This window comes from Lipotes vexillifer, unplaced genomic scaffold, assembly GCF_000442215.2.
Source record: "Lipotes vexillifer unplaced genomic scaffold, Lipotes_vexillifer_v1.1 scaffold333, whole genome shotgun sequence".
Taxonomy (NCBI): domain Eukaryota; kingdom Metazoa; phylum Chordata; class Mammalia; order Artiodactyla; family Lipotidae; genus Lipotes; species Lipotes vexillifer.
The window spans coordinates 1,715,265-1,719,719 of NW_006790633.1; the positions used below are offsets into that span (position 1 = coordinate 1,715,265).

At 46.6% G+C, this 4,455-nt stretch overlaps 1 pseudogene; it reads right to left on the reverse strand.

Annotated features, from left to right (window-relative positions):
• Window positions 1-1,557: 1,557 nt before the first annotated feature.
• LOC103069761 (heterogeneous nuclear ribonucleoproteins A2/B1 pseudogene) lies at window positions 1,558-2,579 on the reverse strand (annotated as a pseudogene).
• Between the last annotated feature and the right edge of the window lie 1,876 nt (window positions 2,580-4,455).

Here is a 4,455-nt window from a genome sequence, read left to right on the forward strand (position 1 = left end):
GGTCCTTTTACTCTGCCTCCATCCTCTTATGATGAATGGACCATCCATGCATCTATCTGAGGCCAGGTTCCCCGCCCCCCCTACCTTGTGCACTGGATCCCTTCCCTTCCTGCTTATTCAAAGGTATCACTCCAGCAATGATCTGCTCTCTCATACGCATTGTCAAATTTTCTCTCTCTAGTGCACCATACCCATTAGCATACTAAACGGGATATAACACTCATCTTTAAAAAAAGAATCCTAGACCCTACTTTCCCCTCCAGTTACTTCACCATTTGCCTGCTAATCATTCAGAGCAAAATTTAAAAACATTATCTGGGCTGTTTCTATTTCCTCACCTCCTATTCTTTGTCACACACCCTCCAATCAGGCTTGTGTCCCTATCATGACGGTAAAACCACATTTATCAAGGGACTTCTATGATGACAGATTCAATGGTCAATTCTCCATTCTTATTTGACCCATCAGCAACAATTTAAGCCGTTTGGTCACTCACTTCATGAAATAATTTCTCAGTTGCTTCCAAACACCTGAGTTTTCTGATCTTCCTCCTACGTCACCAGCTGTTCCTTTTCCATGTTCTTTCCTGGATTCACTTTTTCCCCCTTTCACAAGCTCTAAGATTGGAGTGTCCCTGGGCTTAGTTCTTGTCTATCCTCACCCCTCCGCTCTTTCCTGCCCTGTCCTCTTCTCTGCTCAGTCCTTCCTCCTGGGTGTCTTATCGAGCCCATGGCTTTCAGCACCATCCATAATGCTGCAGACTCCCTGTTTATACCTCTAATCCAGAGCCTCTCCCCTGAGCCCAGGATGAAAAAAAGGCAACGTGTGCCTTCAACTTCCTCCCTTTTTGCCACGTTTCTCCCCACCTCTGTGGTTTCACTTTCTTCTCCTCATATTCAGTTTATTCCTACTCCAGGGTAACTGGTAGGATTAAAGCATTCACTAGTGTGCAGCAGTGCCTTGCACATAATGGAAATATTCATCAAATGTAACTAAATGTCTTCCTTCAGGGCAATATTTTTTTCTTTTTTCCTTTAGAATTATTTTATTAAATCATAAATGCACAACAGCTTCTTAACTCTACACACGCACTTAAATTTTCTTTAAAGGAAAAACGTTATGTCTTATTACACCATGATCCTGGCTAATAGCTTTTCAAAACTTTGAGAAAAATCTTAAAAAAGGTTTCACATGGCACCTGAAACTTACAAATTTAACATTATCAAAGAAGGAATGCTTCTGCACTCTTACAAAGGCCACTAGAAAGAAACAACAATTAAAGAGCTAAGAAACTGTCTCAAAGGCATTTTTTTTTTTTTTTTTTTTACAATCCTTCCTCCACAGTAAGATAATGTTATTAAATAATCCAATCCATTCACAAAATGGCTCTCTGCATCTGCTCTGGTGTCTTCTGCCATATCACTGTGTATTCATGCATGACTGAGATAAAGAGTTTCCTTAACATTGTTACTTCGATAACCTGAAGCTGTTCGGTTACCTCTGGGCTCTCATCCTCTCCTATTTATACAGTGAAGCCCATGGTAAATAGGAAAAAGCTCAATATCGGCTTCTCCCTCCATAACCCCCACTTCCTCCACTGCCTCCTGGACCACAGTTTCCTCCACCGTATGGTCCTCCCATGTTTCTGCTACCACCAAAGTTTCCACTCTTCATTGGACCGTAGTTAGAAGGTTGCTGGTTATAATTTCCAAAATCATTATAATTTCCACTTCCATAATGTCCTCCTCCATAGTTGTCATAACCACCTCCGTAGCCCCCACCCTGGTTGCCATATCCAGGTCCTCCACCACCATATCCTCCTCTTCCTCCTCCATAACCAGGGCTACCTCCAAAATTGCCACCTCCAGGTCCTCCTCCATACCCATTATAGCCAACCCCAAATCCACGACCACTTCCATATCCATCAGATCCTCCTCTGAAGTTACTTCCTGGTCCTGGTCCAAAATTTCTCCCACCACCACGAGAATCTCCAAAACCAAAGTTGCCTCCTCTTCCACTTCTAGAACTTTGGACTTCCTGCATTTCTTGTCTAGATAAAGCCTTCCCTACTTCTGCATTATGACCATTGATAGTATGGTATTTCTGCAACACAACCTCATCCACAGGATCATGGTCATCAAAAGTAACAAACCCAAAGCCTCTTTTCTTTCCAGTCTGCCTATCGGTAATTATCTCAATGGTATCAATTTTTCCATATTCCTCAAAGTAATCTCTAAGCGCCCCTCAGTATCTTCTTTAATTCCACCTACAAACAGCTTCTTCACAGTTACATGAGCCCCTGGCTTTCCAGATTCCTCTCTTGCAACAGCACGTTTTGGCTCAACCACTCTCCCATCAATTGAATGAGGTCTTGCAGCCATGGCAGCATCAACCTCAGCCATGGATGAAAAAGTTACAAAACCAAATCCTCTTGATCTTTTGCTTGCAGGATCCCTCTTTACCACACAGTCTGTAAGTTCTCCCCATTGCTTGTAGTAGTTGCTCAAACTTTCTTCTGTGGTTTCAAAGCTCAAGCCACCAATAAAGAGTTTACGGAATTGTTCCTTTTCTCTCTCCATCGCGGACTCAGTCGCTTCAGCCCGATTTCCCGCAGCCGAGCGAGATGAGAGAGATCTCCGGACGAACCGGACTCGTCCTGGCGCCGTAGCGAGAACTGCCGCTGGTCGAGAAACAACACCGCTGGGAGCACCTCCACTCTGGACCCGGCGATGCTGCTCCTGCCGCTAGAGCCGCTGCCGCCGCTTTTCTAGAACCTTCCCCCGACTAACGCGTCCTCCCCTACGGCAGGCCGTTGCGTAAAGGCCCTAACCGCCGCCGATGGCGGGAACGCTCTACGACCTCCTTGCGCCAAGTACGTGCCCCTCCCCCTTGCGGCCAGTCCAGGGCAATATTTACATTTGGCCTAAAGGCGAAGTTATACCTCTTTACTGATGAAATTTCAGATACGGGCAGACATGGTTTCATCCTAATCAGGCCTGGGATGGAAATGGGGGATGTGTGTGGATTTTTTGGAGTGAGAGGCTTTTTCAGAGTAGCTCAGAACATGCTGATCCCTGACTCAGTCTTTCTGTGATATGTACTTGGCATTCTTCTATCTTTTTTGGTCTTGCTGTGGTCAGGATAAGGTAAACTGGCTGGGGAGTGCAGCAAAGTCCCGCCCGAATTTGAGTGGTTCCTGTCTGGTTAGGGTAGTCCCATAGTTAGATCACGGTAGTGACAAGCTGTGGATTCATTTTCCACTGAGCTTTTCAGAGAGACACTGTTCTTCAGCCACTGACTAAATCCTTAACTTGGCCAAAAATGGTAGATATTCCAGACCAAAGATGCAAGTTAGACCTTGACATTTGGCTGAATTATTGTTGAAAGTTTTACATGTCAGAACCTCCATAAATAAGAATGTAATGCTTCCTCCCTCCCCTCTCCACTTCACAACGATAAGGTGAGACTCCAGGAGGTAACAAGTCTGTGAAAGTCAGGGGCACTGAATCAGTCCACATCCTGTCACTCCAGGCAGTGAGGATAGCTGGATGAAGGAGCTGTTTACAGGGTTCAGACAAGCGACAAGGGTGAAGATGCCAGGGAAGGTGGTAACGAGTCTCAGGGACCAACAACTACAGGGACTCGCTACTGCCTCCAGGCTGAAGGGGAAAGTGGGAGTAGTGACCAGAGCCCAGGGGCAGCTGCAGCTAGGAGAGGGCCTGGGATGGGAGTCAGAGCCAACCATCAGCCCAGCAGCGGGGGATCTGGCAGAATAAACATCCCAACTTCGGCTTCCCATCTCTCGTCAATGCCTCCCATTGGCCAAACCCAACCAGGAGCCAGACAGCGAGGGAGCCTCTAGGTATAGACCACACAGGTCGGCCTCCTGGATCTCAGAGCAGGGTCCAGAAGGCTGGAGAGTGGAGCCGGAGGAGCCAGTGGAGAATATCCTGTGGACTTGTACCGAGTAACAGCCACAGGAGTAGAAGGTATGAGAAGGCAATGTTCTCCAGGTGGACGGTTCATGACTGCTCCCCCCCATCCCCAACAGCCAAAACCACTAAAGCTGATGTCCTACTTCCAGATGGGGTATGTGATGTTGATTTTATGTGTCAACTTGACTGGGCTAAGGGATGTCCAGATAGCCAGTAAAACATTATTTCTGGGTGTGTCTGTGAGGATGTTTCTGGAAGAGATTAGTGTTTAGAATCAGTAGACTGAGTAAAGAAGATCTGCCCTCGTCAGTGTGGCTGGGCATCATCCAGCCCAAGGAGGGCCCTAATAAAGCAAAAACGTGGAGGAAAGTTGAATTTCCCCCTCTCTTCTTGAGCTGGGACGTCCACCTTCTCCTGCCCTCAGACATAGGAATTCCTGGCTCTTGGGTCTTCGGACTCTAGGACTTATACCAGTGGCTCCCTGGATTCTCTGGCCTTTGGACTTGGACTGAATTATACC